The 23,818-nt window shown below is 40.4% G+C and overlaps 1 protein-coding gene across 2 annotated transcripts in view; it reads left to right on the forward strand.

Moving 5' to 3' along the window:
- Nucleotides 1-4,280: 4,280 nt before the first annotated feature.
- CALCRL (calcitonin receptor like receptor) overlaps nucleotides 4,281-23,818 on the forward strand; it is a 66,892-nt gene continuing 47,354 nt past the window's right edge. For both annotated transcript variants that reach the window (XM_051791136.1, XM_051791138.1), the window contains exon 1: nucleotides 4,281-4,729. The gene's annotated coding sequence lies outside the window, so the exon portion shown is untranslated. The remainder of the gene's footprint in view (nucleotides 4,730-23,818) is intronic.

Here is a 23,818-nt window from a genome sequence, read left to right on the forward strand (position 1 = left end):
AGACTGAGCTGAAGTGTGTTAAACTAAAACATCTTCTACAGCTTTCCTGTAAAAGAGAATTAAACTCCTTCTTTAGTAGCAGGAGTGCAACATTCAGAGATTTATTAGATTATAAACTAAAATGATGGAGTTTCTAAAACAGAATTTTCTGAATGAGACAATAGATGTAAAAGATAGCAATGAATAGATTAATTTGTATGCAGATTGTCTCTTGTGGGGGTCATTTCATGGCAATATCTCTTCTTCAGGCTCCCTCTTGGTCCAGTGCCTTGTCCCTGGCTGCCTGGATTCAGCACCTACAAAATGTACCCTGGAAGCCTGGGAAAAGTCATCCTTTGTGTCCCAGAAGAAACCTGGCTCTGTGGCTGCTCCCCATTCTCATAAGCCTCCTGCTTGCTGAACTCCACTGCAAACTAACAGGGTCTTCTCACTGAGAGTCCTCAGTTGCTCCCAAGACGGTGCAGGTTTCTCCCAGGACTGCTGTAGCTAGAACAGGACTAACAGGTGCTCCCCCATCCTTTCCCACCCACTACTTACCCTGTCCTAAATTAAACAAGTGATCCAGTGAGGGATCTCTTATGTCATTGTTGAGGCAGAATAGAATTTAGAGTTCTAGCATCCCAAAAGCACCTCTGTTTCAATTGACTAAGAAAACATTATGAAGTGATTTGTCTGTCAGGTTTGTCAGTGCAATGAGAATGAAAACTGGAATGTTGTAGGCAGTGTAAAAACTGATCTGAGAGTGCACGCTGCTCTTGGGGTGTGCACTGTGTTTGGCTGCCCTGCAGTTACCCAGCTGTCTTCCTGCCTTGTTTTGGTTTAGCTCTACAGTGCATTGAGTTAGTTTTTTCCCCATAAAAAGTCCAAACTGCAGTGTGATATGATCCTCACCACCATCACAAGTTCCTTCCATATGCCCTTCATTCACTTCTTTTCATTCCTCTATCCTAGGTGTCCACAGAACAACCAAACACAAGAATAAAGAAAGAGATCTATGTATTTCCCAAAGATAATTAAAGGATGGATGTAGTAGGGGGGATAACTGAGGCGTGACATAGGGAAAAAGTAGAGAATCAGATCACAGAATACTGAAGAGATCAGAACATGAAGCTATGTTAAGGTGTTACAGTGACTGTACAGTTCCAATTAACTGGAGTCCATTCATCCAGTCATTTCATTCCAGAGTCTGCCCCAGTTGCTCTGGAGGAATTATGCAGGGTGCTGTGAGATTTCTCCCCAACTCTATCATAAGGAGCCAACAAGCTGAAGCAATTTTACAGAGGTTTGGTGAGTTCCCACGTGTCATCTGACCTGCAATAACTTGCTGTGTGCCCTTAATCCATGCAGATGATGAAGCAAAATATCTTTGAGAAATAATTTAATGTCTTTTTATTCATTATTTTTTCCTTGCATTTTCACTGGTATGCCTTCCTTTTTCTCCTTTTTATTTTCTGCTCCCTGCTTCTGTTTTATTTCCAGATCGTTTGAGCCAGCATCTCTCTCTGCACCTCCAATCCACCTGCAATAGCAAAGCTGATAGATTTTGTTTTACATTTTGAGGAAATCTTCATTTTTCTAGGTCCCACCTGTCAAACATAGTGAAATTTGTAGCGTGTCAGTAAAGCTATCACGATCCCAGTTTGGAGGCAAGGAACTGGAATCCTTTATTGGGTTCACAACTCCACATTTGAAGGGTTCAGGGTTTTCATATTTAACAGGGGGTTTTACATATTCATGGTATTAAAATTGGGGGGGGTTTCACAAAGATGAGGTAAGGGGAAATCCTAAATTACAAACTTTTGGGTCTTAGGAATTACCTCATGAGGAAAACCCACTTTAACTTGGGGGATTTTACAGGGGGGACCAGAGAGAAAACACAAAGGGTTTTCTGCACAGGTTTGATGAGATCAGGGCGTAGTTTCTCCAGGCTTGGGCAGGACATTCCATGACATCAATGGATCCTTGTCTGGACTCCAGATGGAGGTTTTTCCCCAGTCTGTGTCAGCCCAAGGCTTTGTTTAAACTTAGCAGGTTTTCTTTTTCTCATATCCAGCTTTTGGAATCCAACAGAAGTTGACAGGAGGGTTATGTCTCATAGCCGGTTGTTCTCAGCAGTATCTCTAGAGGAAAAAAAACCAAGTTCGGGTGAAGTTCGGGTGAAGTGTTCGCTTACAGTTGCTGGTTGTTCACCCGCGATGATAATACTTTATCCACGAGGGGTTCTTTATCCAACACTAAATCCTGGCGGGGTTCCCGTGGCTCTGTTCATCCCCCGGGATGCCGCGAGAGGGGGCGCGCGGCGCGGCGAGCGCCGGGATGGGTCAGTCCCTCAGTGCTGAAAGGGGGAACCGAGGTTTGCTTTCTTCGCCTGGATTTAAGCCTTCCCCGGCTCGAGCGCGGGTTGTTTGGCACATTTAGGCCCCCTCTGAGCTGCTCGCTCCCGCGCTGTCACTCGGCAGCCAGTACGGGTGTAATTTAGGCAACTTGTAGCCAGAGGAGGGGGAGATGGAGAAATTCCGGGAGCCAGCGCATCTCTGAAGTGCAAACTGCACCAGTGAGGTGTCTCAGGTGCCTGTGCAGCAGCAGCAGGTAAGTTTCAATGATAGCTAAATACGTAGAATGTGAGACTTTGTAAATAATAATTCAAACAAAGAGACAAAAAAACCAAGATAACATTTGACGTGCCAAATCAAACACGGCCCGTGTAATCCACCTCTCCAGCTAATTCAGATGCCTGTCTTGAACATGTGTGCCTGGCTGGAATACATGGATTATTTTCCAAGCTACAGTGTGTAATGTGCCATGTTGTAATCCATAACCTAGACCTGACTGGCCTAAGTAATACTCCCAGGCTCACTTGTGATGAAATTCCAGTACCTGAGGTGACACCGTTTATTTTAGAGAAATTAATTTCCATCACTGTTCAGAATCAGAGCTAATCCCCAGCTTATATCTGTTTACATTGCCTAGAGGTTTAGAGTGCCAGTTCTTAGTTCTTCACTGATTATAAAACTCAGACATTCTCCTGATGTCAGATCCTAGAAGCACCAACACTCGCATGTGCCAAATGAATACTCAAGTCATATGCCTGCTCCTTTGGTAACCCTGGAGTGTGATTTCACAATTCAGTCACTGTATGGATTGAAAGTGTCCCTACCCCTCTTTTCCTTCTTCCATTTTTTCCTGACCCTGGATTAGGGGTGGTTTTGTTTGGGTTTTGTTTGTATGTTGTATGTTTGGTTGGTTTGTGGGAGGTTTTCCCTCTTAGTTTTGGGTTTCTTGCTCTTGTCCTTTTTGAGGAAAAGATTTTTCAATGGCCAGATGAATTCCCTCCTCCAGTTCACAGCATGTTCCACAAATGATTCTGCTGGCAAAAAGAGTGCACAGGTGACAGGTAGAGAGAAGTGAGCAGAATACTTTGTCTTGTTTTACGAGCAAAGGGTATCATTTTGATAGGTCCTTATGACACTGTGACCTTTGGGAGGTCCTTATGGTGTTCCATAGGGAGTACTGGTGTTCCAGCTTAATGCTCCAGGAACTCCCCATTTGTTCAGCATGGTATTGTCATGTCCACACAGCAACTGCCCATTGATTTGGAGGGCACAGATTCCATCTATAGCACAGGTATTGACTGTACAAAGAACAAGTAATAAATGCTCTCAAAGAAACATTTTTAGGTCCCAATACGAATCTCTTTGCAGCTAGTAGAAGGATTGCCATTAATTTTGTTTTATGGCAGTTTTCAAACCAGGCAGTTCATACTTCTGCTTTCAAATCACCAGCATTTAAAAATATGTAGCCTAGAGACCTGTGCAGCAATATTAATGTTCCTGTTGCCTTTTTTTGTACCCTGGATATTCAAAGTCTTATTTATTTAAATACTTTTTTTTTCCTTGGCTAACAAAAAGTGTCACTTTAAATTATGCACTCGCTTGAATTTGAAAACTTTGGTTCTGACCTTTGCTGCAGTTTAACATTTGAGGAATAGAAGTATTTCTCTGTACAGTATGGGATGTAATGTAGTATGGGATGTAATGTAGTATGGGATGTAATGTAGTATGGGATGTAATGTAGTCCCTGCAGCTGCTGGCAGAGGTGGGTCACGTCAGTCACATTGAGGAGGAAGCAGCTCTTGTGGATTCCCTGTCTCTCAATAAAGATCCAAACGAATTTATTTCTCTGGGTCTAGCTGGAGGAGGAGGACGAATCTCACTGGCTCGATACGTGAAAAGGACAGGTCCCGTGGTCTCCTCCTTTCCAGCAGAGCAGCGAGCGAGCGTTTTGCGCGTGGTTTCAGAGCAGCAGCTTTAATTCGGGGGCGGGCGAGCCGCAGCCGCCCCGGGGCAAGGTGCGGGCAGAGCCGGCGCGGCGCTGCCGGGGAGCAGATGGCAGGGCTCGGGCACGGCTGCCAGAGGAGCCTGGCTTTCCCCGGGACATGCCATTCGAGAGGGAAAAGTAACTCAACGCCGGCCGCAGGCGGGGTCGGGTGATGTAACAGGAAGCTCTGATGTTTCGCTGCTGCCGCCGCCGCTCTCCGCGCTCCATCGGACGCGCTCCCGGCGCTCCCGCGGCAGCGCTGCCCCCCCGAGCCGCCGCTCCCGCAGCACGGGCGCTGGATTGTACCCGGCGGCAGCACCTCGCAGCAGCTCGCCTTTGGCCGCGGAGGGAGGGAGGGGACGAGGTACATCGCCGCTTTCGTCTGAAAGCGCTCTCGTGAAAACTCAGCGCGGTGAGTAGCGAGGGAAAAACAGTTTCATTGTTTTACCCGGCAGCGACAGTTCCGTGCCATCTGAACGCGCTGAGAGTTACGCGTGTGTGCAGCGCTTTTGCCTTGAACCGAGGCGTGTGATACGGAATCTGCGGGGAGAAAGGGGTGTGAGGAAAACCTCCGATTATTTTTAGTGAGCCAAACGTTGAGCTTGATTTTATGACTGGTGTTGTTATATCTCTCCTTGATAGAATAAACAGGTAGAAAGGGAGATAAAATGCCCTAATCGGCACTTTGAGCATTCTGTCTCAAACCTCTAATATTAACTAACCGAATTTCTGTCTTTGCATCTGGAGAGAATTAGAGGCTCATTGGCTTGAAAAGGGTCCTTAGGACTCAGTACAACTGCAGCTCTTTCAAGAGAGGCTGATTTAGGTGATGAAGTGGTGTGGATTTTCTTCCTGAATATTTCTTTAATCTTATTGTACCAGAAAGAGGTCATACTTGAGTTGTTTCATAATTAGGTTTTGTGCGGTAATTACACAGCTAAAAAAGGTAAAGCTTCTGTTTTGTTTGGACTTTCTGTTTGCTTGAGGAAAAGTTGGGTTGAGTTTTGAAGCCTGTCGCGTGCCGGGGTGTTACTGTTTGAGGTTTTTAACCGCAAACACCAAGCTGATTTACTGGCAGGTAATTGTCAACTACTTCCTTTCCCTGAGAAACTATTGAACAGTGGGAAGTGTGTGATTCTGTGCCTCCAAGTATCAGCTACAAGGCAATTAAAAGTCTTGTCAGTTCTTCAGCTTTCCAAAAGAGGTGAGATATCCTCTGGTTTTACAGATGTGGTTGCAGTACTGAAATTGTTAATTCTAATCATTTACTCGTGTGTGTAAGCAATGGATCTGTAGAATCAGGAAAATAAATCTCTTTAGGCTATAAATCACACTTGGGTTTGATCTACAATGAATCATTTGGTTATCCGTACAGTTTATAGGGGTCAAGAATGAAATACTAATAAAAATAACTAACTAACTTACGCCAGATACCTTGGGGATGGACTTGGCTGCTCTTACAATTGTGCCAATGCGGAGTCTTTCCAGTCCTCCTGTGCCTACTGGGAATCTTGTCATTCATTTGCAGTACTAATGCATAGAACAGCTTAAACCTGTTCAAATCAGTGATGTGCTCTGAATCCGAGGTCCTTTCAATGGGTTGGAAGGAGATGCTCCATGTCTAGATAAGTAGGAGCAAGATCAGGTTTGAATCCGTGCGCTTCCTTTCAAAGCACACGTGCTGCAATGATGTCTGAAATTCTCAAGTGAAAATAACAACCTGTATTTTCACACAGTATTTGCTTCTGCAGTCTGCTCAAACTCTCGTTGACCTCACTGCATATAGGAGCAATCCGAAAGTCTTCATCCAGCTTTGAAAATCTTCCGCACAAAAGGCGCCTGGTGACACTGAGTCAAAGAAGGGGGCACTTCAGATAAAAGGTGTTCACGTTGTTTTAGTGATCAGTGCAGTGGGGAAAACTGTCTTCAGAAATATTTCAGCTCAATGACTTAGATTCTTATTTTTGGGTTTTTTTTTCTCGAGTAACTGGTGTAGGTTGAGGTGCACACATAGGAAGTGTCGGGCGTGTTTGCAGGTTTGAGGTCAGAATCCGTGTTATTTGCAGATTAAGCAAAGGCAGCAGCAGGACAGCGGTGTAGAACAGTGTCACTGCACTTCTTACTGGATGAAACTGAGTACCTGAATATATAACATCCATTGCAAGTTCAAGAATGGCATGTTGTGTGTCCTTCGAATGTTACTGTACCCTGAATTTCTGATCAGTTGAAGTCTTTCTCTGTGTTAAGAAAAGTAGTATTCATCCTTTTGAGTAGACTTTTTGTGATATGACACAACTGTTGAAACCCTGGTCCACTGAGAGCCAGCGGGAATTTTTCCACCGACTGTCAAAGGGCAAGAAGTTCCTAAAAGTGGGTATTTTTCTGTTGAAGGAGTTATACCTGGGTCACCCATCTGAGCACTTGCATTCTGCAGTCTGTAGGCAGCTGGTTTCTTGGTAACTTCCATAATTTTTGAGCGCTCCAGTTGAAAAACCCAGATGTACATGTCTCATTCTGGATAACTAATGTCATACCTGGCTCAGGGAAGGGACCCTCTGGGAATGCAGACTATGCTCTGTGGGCTGTCTGGGTATTGCAGTTCAGATTTTAGACTAGGACACAATAAATAACAAAAGCAAGGGAAGAAAGCACAGTGATACACTGCCTTTGCCACCAGCAGAATGATTAACTTGGTTCTCGATTCTGCACATTCAAGGCAATCAGCTGCTTCCAACAGCATTCCCAGCACCGGCTGGAGCTGGGTAGAATTGGGCCCAAAAGAGTCCACAAAGTCATGCAGATAAAGGATTCAAGCTGGGCCACAGTCACTGGGACGAAACTATTGCTACTGATATTTTTTTAATAATAATGTGTATGCAGTGATACTTAAAAAGCGTATATCTGGTCACTTCTGTGCTAAATGCTGAACATAAGCTATTTATTAAAGCAACTGGAGGAATTTCTCCAATAAGAAGTCCAAGTCTACGGTTAGGAAAACAAAACAGAATTTCTTCTGAAGAAGTTGTTCCCATCTGTTGCCTGTGTGTTTACGGTGTTCTTGATTTGCTCCCAAAATTCCTTCTGTGCTCCTGATCAGCTGTCACTCACACACAATATTGGCATTTACCTCTGTTCTGAGAGCCCTGTCATTGAGTTCAGTGTGTTGCACTTTACTCAGTTGAGCTTTACACTTATTGAAAACAGTCTCTTAGTTTCTCATGTAACTGTTCTGTCGCTGGGAATTGTGCAGCAATTTGTCAGAGCTCTGGAAATGACTATATCCTTGATATTACCGTGTCAAGGAAGGAATGAATGCTTCTGTTATCAAAACTGATGGGAGCTGACAAACAAATAACTTTGAGGCAGTAAAATAAGCGTGTTTATACATGTGGTTTTGTGTATTGTACATATAATAATATATATATTATTTCTGTATACAACGTATGCAGGTCTATATCATGCTGGCTTCTATTATTGCTAACATAGCAATTAAAGAGAGAACATGTGCATTTCTAAAGAGACATTCAAAGTAAATTAGTCCTAAACCTCATGTTTTGTTTAGAAAGCCATGAATAGCAAGTGTTAGTATTTTGAACTGAATACATTTGAATGTTGTTTCCTTTTAATATTGAAAAGAATATGGAGAAAGCTTTCTGTAGGTGCACACAACACATTATTTTTGGGTTGCAAAAATCTGCTTGCGCAAAGAGCATCAGAAAATAGCCTATTTCTTACCTTTTATGTTGATGGAGAATTCCACAGCCAGTGTGGTACAATAGAAGGTCTTACGAAATGTAGTTCCGTTAGAGCATTTCTTCTTAGCAATCCTTTTTGTGCTATATTAGAATCTGGGCAGAACCAAAAGGCTAAACTTTCACATTTTGGAAGTTTTGTTTTCGCAGTCCTCGTGCTTCAGTCTCCCAAGTTTGTTTATACTGTTTATATTTTCCCAGCAAAGTCATCCTTTTTCTGCCCTAGTTCTGTGCAAACACTTTCAATCGTTTCTACAGGATACGCCATCCAAAAGTGATTTATTTTGAGTTGCTTTTCTTCGGGCAGATGCATTTGAAGTACGATTAACTGACTGTACTGCATCAAAAAAGACTTTCCATGGGAGAAGCAACGTTCCCCCTTCAACACAAGAAAACAGATTCTTAACTTGGGTAGATTTGCATGTGTCTCTTGAAGCTGTTGCCTTTTCATGTAGCATTGATGTCATTTGAGAATTTTCTGACCGTTTTGGCCATTATTAAGCTGTAACTGACCATTAAGACACCAGTTGAATTTCAGAAGATCAAACAATGTCGTATTTCTGGATTTATGAGTGGGTCACACAGCCCTTATTTAAAAAATATCCCCCCAAAAAGGAGTGATGGTTTTGTTTAATGAAGCCCATACTGTTACCAGTAATACCATGGACGAGGGGCCAAACATAGCAATTAGTGATTTTTTTATTATGATTATTACTATGTCCAAAGCACCTACTCATAGACTATGATATGATATGATATACCAGCTGTGTTTGGGCTGAATATCTTTTCAGTGCCTAAAACCTACCTAATCTTTTCCACATATTCTTTGGTAATTCCCAGCTTGAAAACTCTGCTGCCTTGATGCTTTTATGGGTGTAAAGTCCCTCCTTGAATTACCATTTAGATTTTCCCCTCGCTTTTTTCCTCCACCATTTCAGTGGTGAAATCTTGCAAATGAATATTAATAAGTTTTATATTATTTTAATACTGATAATTCTGTTAGAGTTTCATTAGATTTAAAAAAAAACCAAAAAAAACCACCAAAAAATCCAAAGATGTACTGGGAACACATTTGTTATACCAGAACTTGGGTTTTTTTAGGCTTTGAAAATATTTTTTTCATATTATATTAACAGAATTGAATATAATTTGCCACCAAATGTTGTACTCCATGGTTCTTACTACATATAAATACAAAAATATACCAGTAAGAGCTTTAGACATTATACTTCCTTCCTGTGTGGTCTCATCTATGTATTTATTTCCTGCCCCAAATGGAGGAAAAATATTATACTGTGCAACCTTTTATTACTAAAATGGCACATTTTTGCAATTATTGTCCTGAAACGTTGTGTGTAATGGGAATATCTACCCTTTAGTTTCAGTTAGTGAAATCCAGCAGGTGTCACTCTGGGGATTAAATAAGGAACATTACACAAAAGGAGATAAATTTTTTTGGGGAGGATTTAGGAGTATTTATTCTAACACGTTTTTTTTGACCATGCATAAACTTCTAACTCTGAAGTTTATTTTCTTTAGTTGTGTGATTTCATGGGTGTTTTCATCTCTCATTGTATCCCTTTGAATATGAAAAATGACACATAATTGGTATTGGATTATACAATCAGGAGTTTTACTCACAGGTGACAATTTTGAAATATAAAGGGTTGTGAATCAGTTGGATGTTGCCTTTATGATACTAAAAATCGGGTTTGTCATCTTCTCTGGGGACCAAAATTATTCTTTTTTTCAGTGGAGGTTCTGCTGTACAGGCAGCATGTTTTCAGGTGTGATGAAGTCAAGGAGATTTATTTATTTATTGAAACAATCTACATGTTGTTGCTGTTCAGCTTGGCTAAAATTGATATGTCAGGTGGCAATTCATCCAAAGCTTCACAGTAAAAAAGTGTGGAGAAGAGAAACCAAGTTTTTAGTAAAAGTCAGTGATGCATTTTTTGTGGGGGGGAAGAAATTGTCTTGTTTGTTGTGTTTCTTTAGGGAATGTGTTTGCTGTATTTGCTGATTGTTACACGAGTGTGTAACCCCATAATCTGAGAATTTCCCATGGTGTGGAATAGGAACGGGATTGTTAAAAATCTGTGGATTTCTAGAGAGGATCCTTTTTTTATTTCCCACTTCGTGTTAATGCCGCCTAAAACTGAAACAAATGGCTCAGCAGGCACCTTTGAAAGACAACCTGCAAATACAAGTCTCCCTTCAAATAGAAAGAAACTGGGTTTTGTAAATACATGCATGCATACGTGTATTTTTATATATGCATACACGTGTGTATATTTTTACATATACATATATTTTATGTATTTATTTTAAAAATAATCTCATTCTAGAACTTGTAACCTCGGTCTACTTTAAACAATCCAGTTTCCTTTCTCTCACTTCTCTCTCCTGTTCAAGCCCCCATCCTGTTCCGTTTTAGATTCTGTTCAACTTCCTTTCCTGTGATGACTCTGAATGAGTCACTTTGCCAGGCATTAAGAATGTGGCTTGACAATATTTCCAATATCCTATACTGGCTCATGCAGATGAAATTAACCTCTGCCTTATCCTTCCTCTCAAAGAAATGTCTGTCTTCACACGTCCAGATTCTTGGAAGGGGAAGGTGGGGGTGGGAACCCTTTCCATAAATGACTATATACTGAACTTCACAGTCATCTTCCTTGAAGGGGAACAACACATGTGTGCTCTGTAACAAAGTGTCAGGATCGGGAACCTTTTTAAAATTGATTTAATAAGTAGCAGGGAAAAAGTTTAAACAAGTTCAGGAAAGCCAAATTAAGACTCTTTCCTGAGTGCTTATTCAAGTACTCTCTGCATGGCCACCACTCTGCATTCTTCACTCTTTATTAAATGTGTTGTTTGTTGCATCATAATGCACTGAAGGCCACCAAGGCTGTGCTGTTTTTGTGGGCAGCGAGCAGCAATTGGAGAAAAGCACATGCTGAGTAGACACTTAGACACTAAACTGAATTATAGCCTTTGGTGTGGGTATGTGGGTGCCAGCTCAGTGTGGGGCTTGGGGGGAGGGTTTGGTTTTTCCTTTGTTTTGTTTTTTTTTCTTGTCTCAGTTTTGGAAGGAATAGAAAAAGAAGGATTTTTTTTTTTTTTAAGTGCTTCTAATCTGTTAATTGTGTGTGTGCATCAGGACATGAAAGCCTTTCTGCTGAAAACAAACAGGGAAAATTATAGTCCTGGAAAAGAACAACTTCGGAAACCAATATGCAGATGAGAGTAAGAATTCCCCTCAAGTCAAACTCTGCTATTGCAGTGTTCTCACCCTATGGAGCTGGGGAATCTCATCCTGCATCAGTTTTCACTAAGGGAGATCTGAAAGATTATATCACTTCTATAATTTTATGTGTGTTATGTCATAAGTGTAATTAACATTGTCACAAATTGCACACCAGTGAGCAAAGTGGAAATAGAATTATTTTTTTTCACATCTATTTGCTGTCACAATGTAGGTTTTATCTAAAATGAATAACAGTTGTGATGGGAAGCTCAAACAGTTGTCTGGAGTACAGCCATTGTGTTAATTTCAATTTATGTTTATTTTCTCACTCTGGAAATTCATCCTTTCTGGCTAAAGGAGATGGTTTGATTAGTCTTCAGCTCCTAACATTGTCATTGGATTGGTGGTGGGAGTCACAGCATGGTCTTACAAGAGCCTTTTTTTCCCCCAATCCCATGTGCTGGATGTGCTATGTCAGCATTTTGAGGGTACTGATGAAAATAGGTAGAAAAATGTCATTCTGATCATTTTAGCCTTTTAGCGTGATCCACTGGGGTCTAGGTTTTCTTTTTTCCCCTTCCAATTATTCCAGAAGAGCATGTACAAGTAAAGCTTTTTCTCTAGAGAAGATCCCTCTTCTGCAAACTGCCTGTGTAATCCAAGGGAAGAATTCAGCCAGTGTAGTAGTTCAACTGGACACTTTTTATTTAGAGCTACAGAGATAAAATAGCCTGCTGACATGCTAAGCTTTTCCTAGAGTCACATTACAGCCCAGTGAAGGGCATGGCAGTAATTCAGGGTTTGTTGGAAGGATGGCCAAATGCTTGTGCTGTCTCTGCGGGGGCACTGGGGCACCAGACCATGGCACTGTATCCTGCCATTTCCAAGTCAGGGTGAAGTCAATGCCAAAAAAGCCCAGGTTCAGAGCAGATTTTTAGGGACCACTCAGCTTTCTAAGTCAGATTAGGCAAGGGGAGAAATGTTGATGTGGAAATACATGTTGTCCAAAGAGAACAGACTGGCATGATAGACAGTTACCTGTGATAACTCAGCTTCCTTAGGGAATGCACATTTGCCAAATCAAAGAAGTGTTCAAAAATAGAATTATACCCTTCAGGAATGCAAAAATTCTTAACTCAGAGGTTTGTTTTGTTTTCTTTTATTTTTGCAATTTCTTTAGCCCTTGTGTTTCATAGAATTTGAAACTTTCATATTTTTAAACATTTACGGCTTTTAAACAGGACAGTTGTCCAACTTCTCTTTCCCTGAGCACTAATCAACAATGAAACAATGAAGCCTGGTAGCAAAGAACGATGGAAGGAATGCAAAACGCACAAAGAAAAAAAGAATCTGAATCTTAAAATGCTGTTCCCATAGGAAAGTAAACTGTGAACAAATCAGTAAATGGAATCGTGTTCCCTTTAGCATGACTTACTACAGAGACAACGCCGAATCAGTTATTCTGTGGTCAGTCAAATTTGGAGAAACAGAAAGACTCCTTTAAATGGTGAGAAATCTGCATTTGCAGACATGAATTCACAGCACAGTTACTGAATTCTCTGTTCAGTATTTTAATTTGGCAGGAAGGAGAGCTGCCGGGTTTCAGCCCATGATCTGGTTAAGGTGTTGGTAACCGCAGCGATGGGGTAGCTCGACTTTCCTCATCCAGAGAGAAGGTGAAACATCTGGTTGTCATGCATGGAAGATGTTTATCACCACATCTCCTCTTCCTCTGTGCAATGAAAGAATTATTCCTATTTTTCTGCCATGCTAAATGTGTTGACTACAAGACCCTACGATCTTTTCAGAATTTAAGCTGATGATTTTCCTTTATTCATTCCCCTCATTCTTGCCGTTTTGCCCCACGTGGGTAAAACCATTCTGCTGTCTTCCCCGGCGTTTACAAACACCTGTGTTTTTATTTGGCTTATCCAAGCCGTGCAAAGGCGTGAGGTTGTTTTGTAAACCTCCCCGGGCAGTCAGCAGCCCACGATTCCTCTGTGTGCCGGGGTCACCCACTCGCCTCCAGCGCGGGGCACGATTCGTGCACGTGCAGCCCCCACGTCGTGTGGGCTCCTCTGCTGCCACACATCCGCTATTGAAACAAAAATTGCTGAATGACAGTAATAGAGAGGAACAATGGGCTATTACAGGATGTTCAGGCAGGGTCATTACAGTATATTTTCTTGTGCAATCTTGTTATGAACAAGCTTCGTATTTACCAGCTTGTTTCGTTTGTCAGCACCCTATTATTAATTAGTGTTGTTTTCTAACAAAGGTCAACGTGGCGAAACAAAAGTTTTATCCAATAGCCCTGTGGAAAGCTGCTTTTCAACATTTCTTATAAATTTATAGATTTTGTAAGTATTCTGTATGTATATACCATCATTGGTAATGACACCAAAAAAAAGGGCAGGAATCTTTTTCGCTATCAAACTGCAAATTAGCTCCCGTGTACTCAGCAAAATGAAATCACAGAAGCTTATGATGGGCTGTTGTATATGGAAGTTTATACAGAGCATTTAAAAGGAAAATATTTTGCCTTTGGATTTTGAAAAGAAAGCAGCTTATTCGCAGTGCTGCTTTTTGACACACAGGATATTTTCCATGATTTCCCACACTTAGAATCCAAATGTTCAGTTTGATATGAAAGGTGAAGAAAAGAAATAGCACCTATTTGAAGCAACTGTGGACTGTTTCTGTGAGGTGAGATAAAATTAACAGTTCTTTTTCTGAAGGACACCCACTAATGGGCACGGCTGCAAAGATTTGAGAAGGTTTCCGATTAATGTGGGATAAGGAGTTCAAGCAAGAGAGGATTCAGTCAAATTCAGGGAGACATTTGGAATTTGGATCCAGGGATTAGTAGAATAGACTAAGAAACCAGTCCACAGAGATTTGGGGTGCTGATGAAAAGCAGATTTGTTTTCAGCACTGAATGAAGATGTTTCCATTTTTAATTAAGACCCATCATTTTCTTAGACGTGAAAACGGTATCTTTGTGTCCTTGGAATGAACACAGCCCGGTTTGGAATACTGGACTGTATTTGTGTGACACACAAATGGAAGACTAAGGGCACTGTGGGTCAGTGTTGAGGTTAGCAGAGCTGCAAAGGGGAAGTCTGGCAGCACAATATCCCACAGCCCATCTCGTTGCTGCCGTCCTTTGCGTGCGAGCGCGGGCGAGCGAGGGAGTTGGGCACAACAGGATCATCCGTGTGAGTCTGCTTCTTGCAGAACAAGGAATACATTAAATGGCATTAAAGTGCCCGTGGATGAGGATCCAAATCAATGCTACTCATCAAGAAGCTTTTCCAAGCTGCACAGCTTTTGTCCAGTGGCTCATTAGAGACCAACTAGTTTTCCTCTCTGACTCCCTCTGACTTTTGAGGCTTCAATCCTACAAAACCCTTGCAGTCACAAGTAGCATATTTGCACAGTGCACATACCTTGTGCAACTGTATGAGTGACAGAGCACAAAACAAGGCCAAAGGTTTGCAAATCCAGCAGCAATTTAAAGGGAGTTATAAATGAGGGGAAATATTGAAGACTAGATATGTGTTGGAGGAAATGTCTTTTGTTCACTGTGTCCACACCACTACTACTTTTGAAAGATGGGACAGAGAGAGTACTCAGTGGTTGTTTATCACACCCAGAGTTATTTGCATCTGTTTAACAAAAAAATATTAATGTATTGCTTGGTATAGGATGGGCAGTGGGCACTGCTTAGTGTAAAAATAAAGCAACTAATAAATGCCTGTCAACAATATTTCTGTCACAATAACATGCAGCACAGTAGTTAAGATGTTCCTCCTAAAACACCATGAGATCTTATTTGGATGTATGCAAGTACTTTTTTGAACTTAAAAAGCTCCAAGAAATAGATGTGGATTTCCAGAATCCATTTATAACGTTTTTTAAGCAAACATTTCAATATATAGAGCATTGAACGTGACAAAGGGATTACATGTGATGATTTTTTTTACATCAGCTCAGTTTTCTTAGAGGGTGACCAGTGACCATTTGAAAGAGCACTAGTTTCTTGGGTGTATGCCATGCCACAAATTTGGATAAAAATAATTTTTTAGAGGGGGGTTCCAAAGGGGTAACCTGCAGCTGATTGCTGAAAGCCTTTATCTTGATTAGAGAGAGAGAGATTGTAAGCATAATATAGTAGAAAATAAATTAGCTCTGGTCCTGTAAGGGAAATAAACTGAGTTTGTCACAGACAGATAGTGGTTTCCTGACACTGGACATGTGGTTAACAGCTTCCAGTGTTTGAAGGTGTCATGGGTCCTATGGATTCTGTGGCTTTGTGGCCCTTTGGACTTAACAGGAAGGTCACCAAGTTCTCGAGCCACTGCTGTCTGTTTGAAGGGATTCAGCTGCCTTTCCTGCCCCACTCTTGCAGAACCTCAGCTTTCAAAGGCTGCTCCTATGGATTTCCCCGTATCTAGACCTTGTTTTCTAGCTAAAAACATAAAACTGAAAAAAAAAAAAAAGGAGGTTGAAGTGTAATTCTTTGCATTCTCCTTTCCTTTGTGTTCCATCTGATCCTATTGACTCTTTTCATCTACCATAATCTCTGTGTAGTAACCAAGTAAGTCTTCACTCCATTCCTTTTCCTGTGCTCTGGGAATCTTGGACTGCTGCCTTTCCAAAACTGTCCATATCTCCAGGTCTTTAGGAGAAGGATTCTCACTTCTCTGCAAGAGGTTCTTTGGAAGAACTTACTGTTCTCTCCCCATAAAACCTGAGAGTATATGTTGTGGTAAAATCAAGCATTGAAGAATCCTTGCTCAGCAAACCTGACTGCATAATACAGAGGGTGGTTGAGCCAGGAACCCTGTAGACCTTTTAACTTACCTTATCTTGACTTCATGAGAGCATGGTCATCAGAACACCTGTTTCTAAGATGCATCTCTTGCAAAGAACTGCAAGATATACACGTGGAAGTTCTGGCTCCATCTTCACTTGCAGGAATGTAACTGCCTCTATTTTTGTAGCCAGAATTGAGGAATAACAGAAAATCACCTGTTGGCTTTTTTTTTTCCCTTCCAAAATGTAGCGTGTTGTTATTGTTACTGGTGGAAGATCCCTTTTCACAGTCTTCCAATTCCTTCAGCATTTCCCTTGTTTTGTGTCAGGGAGGTAACCTTTGTGACATCCTGTTTTATTTACCAGCCATATCTGGAAGCTGCAGGAATCCTGTGTGTGAAATCACAGCACAGTCCTCAAGACAGACAGAAATCCTTGATCTTTGTTAGAATATAATTTGGTAGCAAACTGAATAAAGCTGCAACTCCTGTCAGGTGTTTGTTTTAAATAGCACCAACTAGTGCTTTTTTCAAAACCAGAAAAGGGCGAAGTGATTCAAAAGAAATCAGAGTTCTCCTGTGTCCTCCCCAAAATTCAGGCTGTGCATTGGTGAGGAATGGGGAAAGAGAGTTTTGTTGCTGATCCCTCTCTAAGTTCACACACCTCTGCAGTTCCTACTCTTTTTGCTGGAGTTGGAATCCAAATACAAAAATACTATGGAAAAAGGCTGCTCTTGCACTATGTCTGGCAGACTTATAACCTGGGAATAACTAAAATGTCATCAGAAAGACTGTTTTCATGAGATTCCTGTCCAGATTTCCAACAAATTTGGAACATTATCCAAAGAAGTGTAGAATCCTATACAATCATACATTTACAGCAGAGCTTCTGATTGAGTTTTTTGATGTGGTGTGGATTTATTGGTTTGGCTTTTTTTTTTTTGCCTTTAGGGTTGAAGTTTTTTTTGATTGCTGTTCTTCCTTTGTCACTTTATATAAAAATACTTTTGCATAATTTTAGCTTGTTTCTATGTCCCCTTTCCTCCTTAGCTTTTTTTTTTTAATTCAAATTGCTCATTCTGCATTCTCCCAGAAATAAGTATCACTTTTTTATGAACAACATTCTGTTAAAATAGAGGGTGGTGAGAGTTTTGCAGAATGAACTATAGATAATTTCCTAATTATAGATGGATCACTAATGAAGATTAACTCCAATTAATGGGTGGACATTATTTAATAAAAAGTTTTTATTTGCTTAGTTTCAAGAAGATTTAATACAGAGCTTCATGTTACTGTTACATCAAACTGTCCTTACTCACAAATCTTTGATAGATGCAAGTGTTTTCATAGTTTTAGGAAGAATCCACTGCTTAGTTCAGCTGTTACTCCAGAACTACAATACAGGAATAATTTGGGAAGAGTTCTGCATTCAAGCAGCAAGCACCAGGAGCAAACAGCTTGTTTGCTAGACATAGGTGAAGCAATTGTGGTGCTCTTGCTGTGCTAGTATTCATCAGTAATTAATTCCATGGCCTGAACTAGAGCGCTCAGAGACCATGTTATCATTCCAGAAGAGTCCTGCCAAGCAGCTGGTGCTGTGGCTTGTTTTTGTTTTGTTTGGGTTTTTTTTTTTTTTTTCTCAGGGAAGTAGGATTGAGCTCACTGGAAATGTTTCTCATCTTTCCCTGATAAAAATCAGTAAACATAATAATCCAAAATAAAAACACGTTTGGCATACGTTACCTGTGTGGTCAAATATATATATTTGACTTTCATTTATCGTTCCTTCAATTCTTTAATAGGTAAACTAATAAGATATGCACGGTTTAAGTTTTATTTATGACGTTAGCATCCATATTCCCCTAAAATAAAGTCTGATAATCAGATTAGTTTAAGGTAATTAGCTTTTTAGGAGGAAAAAACTCTTTATCTGTGTGATGAATGTAAGAGGAAAAAACATTGGTCGGCACAACTTGTGACTACAGAATGTATTAGGGTGCTCTTTTAGAATTTATTAATTAGTTTAGAATTATTTATTAATTTATTATTACTTAGTTACAGATGTTTTCCTTGGGAAAAAAAAATGTACTTCTCTAGCACCTACATTGCAGCTGCTCCAAGGAAATATTTGTGTATAAGAATTTTGTTCATAAGTTTGCTGTGTTAGATGAGAGATTTAGGAAAGTTTATTCACTTTGAGGGAAAAAATCCAGCTCTTGGTAGACTGTTAGGGGTTTTTTTTATACTGAGAAGACCTGTGCTAGCACCTTTTTATCAACCTTAATTCATCAAACATTAATAAATTTAGTTCCAAAATTTTTTGGAACTAAATTTATTACTGTTTGATTATTGTGCCTCTGTGCACTAAATTTATTAATGTTAGATTATTGTGTCTCTGTGCACTCTCTGAATAATATGGAGGGACTTGCTCATGCTTGGAAGGACATTAAGTACACAGAAGGCCATGTGGCTTATCCCACTCTGCAGCTACTTATTTGGTGAACTGAATTTGTTCCTCCATTCCCAATCTTTGGGCTCCAGCCTCAGCACCATCCCACCCCCACACTTATAAATTTGTACATAATTTTTCTGCCCATTTAATGTGCAGATCTGTGGCTGTAAAACAGCACAATGGAAACCCCGTGATCCAAGGCAAGTCAGGGCAGAGAGGACTATTGCTACTAATAGTCTGTTCAAGTCCAAGATGGCTTGGTATATTCTTCTGTTTGCTGATAAACTGATTTTGTTTTCCTTTGCCCTTAATTTCTGACTTGCTTCCTGGCTATTGCACCTGACTGGGCAGCTTAGTTTTTACGAATTTTACGTGGTTGTCAGATACCTTTTGTAACACAAGGATCAAGTTTAAACAGTTTCAAGGTGCTGGTGGTCTGTATATGATCATAGTGCTTGTTTCTATCATATTCTAGACATATTTGTACCTTGCAACTGTAGCTAGATCTTGAGAATGTTGTAAAACTGGCAAACGTGCCAGGTCTCCAAGAAGCTAAACCAAATGCACAAGTTTGTTTCCATATCCTGGGACTGAGCTCTCTTTTTCCCCACTGTCACCTTCCTGATATTTTGGGTTTTCCTCTCAAGTTTTTAAGAGTTTGGCTCCACAGCAAATTGCTCCTAGGACAATTAATGTTGTGGGAACAGATGTTTTTGATTTGTTGACAGTGATGTTGTTTTCAGAGATCAGAGTATTTCAGGGATCAGGAGATTATATTTTTGCAGTGCAGCTCCTGCTTCTCCTTTATCTTAGAATATTTCCCAGGTGTAATTGAACTGGAACCTTTATACTCAATATGGAGGATTTCCCATCTTGAGTCAGATCCAAGCCAGTGAGCTTTAGTATCCTCTTTCTGACTTCTATATGTAACCTCTGCATGGTGTTTTCTGAAATGAAAAAAAAAAAAGTAAAAATGTATGCATCACCTTAAGAAATTGATATTTTTTGCAATGATTTGCATAAACAAAAAAAAAAATCTCCTTGATTAGTACTCTGAAACTCACAGAACTTTATCTAACTACCAATTTAGCTAACAAAGATAGTATAATATTATCCAGACATGAAAAAAAAACCCAAACAGTGGCTGAAAGCAGTTGAATGAAAGATCTTTAGTGTTTATGCAAGGTATATGCTGTGCTATATAAAGTAACACAGTATTTTTATAATAATCAGCCATTAATTCTGTTGACTTCCTCCTCCTCCCAGAATTAGCACAGAGAGAGGAAGGCACGCTTGTGTTTTGTTTAAAGCATTGATCAACAACAACTCCCTAACTTTCTTTTTTTACTTTACTAAAACTCACTTGCTCACAAATAGTGACAAGACCCAGGTTTGAAAGTACAACTTCAGTTCTCCAGGAATGGCACTGCAACGTGTACAAAGACCATTTGAGCATCTGGATTATTGAGGGCAGGTTCAGTACTCACCACCTACTCTAATCTTGCTCCTGCAACATGAGAAGATGAATAAGATGAGCACCAAGCATTCTGCAATTTGATAATTTTTATGCCCTCAACGTGGTAATTACATTTCAGAGTTTTTCCTCCTGATGGTGTAAGGGCCAGTGGAGCATGGAAAGGAAAAGCAATACAGTCAGAGCTCCTGTAATGAACAAGCTTCCCGGGGAAGAGAAATTATCCCGCCCAGGCTTCTCCTGGGCTGACAAGACACAAAGCACTTCAAGGGAGTAACACTCCAGAAATGAAGGTGAGCAGTTGATTCCCAGTGAGTAATCAGGCTGTGAGAACGATGTGTGAAGACCTGCATTTGTGTTTTTCTCAACGAGTCTGCCTCTGCAGTTAAATTGAAAGACCCCAATGCAAATGAACTGTTGAAGGTACCAAAAAATGGGAGAACTCACAAACATGTTTTCACAGTTCTGAACAGTCCATAACTCTTTAACAGCTACGTGGGAGATAAATTGTCTTGAGTGTTAAGATCTGCCTTTACAAATTGTAAATTTTTGTAATTTAAGCACTTCTGCTTTCTTGCTTTCGTGAGTTTTAGTATCAATAAAAAATAATGTGCAACAACACTGAAAGTTGTTGGAGCATTGCATCCCTTGGACATAAATACAGCTAATGCCATAAAAGCACTGCTCTGAAGAACAAAATTCTGGAATCCACTGCTCAGACAATAGCTTTCTGCAGTAAGCCTTCAGTCATCCCTTTGGGATGTAGATACAGCTAGGACAAGGAATGCTAACAAACCTTAGGATGCAGCAGCAAGTATGTCATAACAACTTTTGCCAAGAAACGAATCCAGTCCCACAGTGAACATCTCCACCTGTGTCACAGTCCTGTAGGAGAGAAAGGATGTTGCTGAGAGAAACACACTTGAGCCATTTTATCACAGAAAAGAGTGGAGAGACATAGTTTTTCAATAAGAATTTAATACAAACTGGGTGGGGGTTTTTGTAATTTTGGTTTGGTTTTGGATTTATTTTTTTTTTTACCTTGAAGCCTAGAACGGGTTATCATAAAGAAAATTTCAGATTACTCCGGTCAGATGTGCAATAAAAATGAAAGTGAAGTTAGAAATAGACTTTTCCCAACCCAATTCTTTTTTTTCCCAAGAAACATATTAGAGTTACATGGTGTATCTTTCAGAGCTCACTACCTGAATATATCGAGAAATAAAAAGTGATTAAAAATCATGGTTTGATTTTTATAGAGTAGGGACCTACTTCTTAAAGCGTGGCATCTTTCATAAATAGAACATTTTTCATAGTTACAATGCAATTATAAGAAGGCTCCATCAGCAAACAGTGCAGTAATGAGTGATGTTCCTGACACAATTCACACAGTTTTGGCTGTTGGAAGCTGCATTGTTAGGCTGCTGCTGGCTGGGACTCAGGATATCCCTTACTGCTTTCAAAAAAAAAAAAAAAATTCTCTTGGGCCTGAATTTCCCTCTGAACACTCACCAAAAATCTATGGAAGAGACCTTGAGCAAAACTTAGACCTAACACAGCAATGCGGATGCATTTTGTTTATTTATTTATTCTTAGTACCAGTTCTGTTTTGGTCTTTTCAGCTCTCACTGATGGGGTGAAAATACTTTATTTGAGAGAACTCACAAATTGTTCAAGGGACTATCTGGTCTCATTTCAGTGAAGAATGGCATTTCTCCTTGAATATATATATATATATATTTCTTCATCAAATATTGTCTCTACGAAGATATATTTCTTTTGAGCTCTTTTGGGATGCAGAGAAGGGTTCTTGGGTACTGCTTTTCTAATATTATACCTTCAGACCTGTCATTTTTAGGATTCTTTGGCAAAGCTCAGCAGTGCCCGTTACAGCCACTGAAGAAGCAAGAGTCTAAGCTCAACAGTTAATGATATTCAAGTAAAAATGCTCTTTGATGTGAAAGAATGCACCCTTTCCTCCACCTCCTCTCTGTACTTCAATACCACTTGAATCTTTTGGTCGCTTAAACTCTGGGAGAAGCTGTTTTCCTGCAAGAATGGCTGTGTGAACAGACCAAATTCAAAGGCAGCCCACAGTGCTCCTCTGTCCCAGTGACTGTAGGAGGCTGAGGGTGCTGGAAAACTGCACAGGTTTGGAATGTTCCTCCAGCTGCCCTCTGGACGTGACAACCATGCCAGGACCATGTTTCAGCTCTTTGTTGGGATCTCACCCCAAATTTTCATACTGTTCTGGCTGTTGTTGGGGTCTCCCTGAAAATTTTACTTACCAATTTGCCCTTTCTTTGCAGACTTTGGAGGTGACCCAGTCTGTGAGTGTGACACCCTTTTCACACGACCTGTGTTTCTGAGTCGTTTGACTCTGCTCTGTGCACATCCTGACTTAGTGACTCCGGTGAAAGTCTGCTAGGAAACCCAGAACACACACACGTTGTTCATTTTTTATTCTTCATCACATTTTTGATTTTATTTCTGTGTGGGTGGGTGGGTTTGGTTTTTGTTTTGGTTTTTATTCGGTTTGGTTTGGTGGTTTTTTTCTTTCTTCCTGCTCCTCCAGCTCAGCTGTTTATAGGGGAGCTGTTAATAGGGCATCTCAAAGGGCACTGGGAGCCCATGTAAGGACCAGTGAATTTACCCTTTGGTCTTGATCTCTCCCCTTCCCTACAGAGGTGAGGAGTAGCACTGGCAAGGTGTAGTTCAGCTGATTGCAACCATGCTATAAATGGAGGTAGTGCCAGGGACTGATTATGATTCCAGCAGCTTGTACAAAAATCAAAATGAGACACAGTGGTTTTATTTCTGATTTTTGTACTCCCTGCAATAGCCGTGTGTGTTCTTCACCTTTTGCTACCGTAAAAGACCAATTAAAAGTAAAAAGAATGATCGTGATTAGCTAGGCAGGTCCATTTCCACTGCGTGTGTTGTGGATTGTCCCCAGGGTATTTTTTGGAGAGTAAAATAGTTAATGGTGCTAGTACTTAAAAAGCTATAATTAGCATCTAAAGTTAGCAGCCTTTCAGTTCTATTGTTTTGAGTGCAGAGATTTGAGAATTCCTTGGTGTACTGCAACCACTATGAATAAATTTCCCCAAATAAAAGGACTGTAGAGCTGTTCAAGATCACTGTTAGTCTGAGGGCTTCAAAATCCCAATGAAAGCTTTAATCTTCCTTCTGCAGCTTTTTTTAAATCGATGCTCAGTAATGATAATTACCAGGTACTAGTTTTTTAATCCACTGTGGTGTAACACGGAATCTAGCTCTGACATACATTATGCATGCTCTTTTAATGCAAGTTGTATTCTATTTCACACTGTTGTATTTGTAATATTTCTCAAATTTTTCCTCTAGGAATACCTTCTTTGTCAAGTAATTTTCTCATGGTTCCTGTCCCTTCTTAACATCCTCGTCCTCTGGCACATGTTTAACAGTTCAGACTACTTACTCACTGTAGTTCATATGACAACATAATTATATAAATTATAATACTACTGATGAGACAATGAGTTTGGCTGTTCTCACTAGATGATCGCTTTTAAAATCAAGGAGTATTCAAAACCTCATATGTTTCAGGTGCTTTTATTTTGTCTGGGGTGCAGTAGAGGTGCATTCAGGATTCTCAGGATTAAGAGCTGTGAATCCTTTGTGGTTATGTGTCTAGGAATAGATTCCTAATTCCTCTTAGGGCATTTATGGGAGAAATGAGGGAATCAGGAAAATCAATGTGACTGCTTGCCAGAT

This window comes from Manacus candei, unplaced genomic scaffold (assembly GCF_025592945.1).
Source record: "Manacus candei isolate 608988 ecotype Guabito, Panama unplaced genomic scaffold, ASM2559294v1 h1tg000029l, whole genome shotgun sequence".
NCBI classification, from domain to species: domain Eukaryota; kingdom Metazoa; phylum Chordata; class Aves; order Passeriformes; family Pipridae; genus Manacus; species Manacus candei.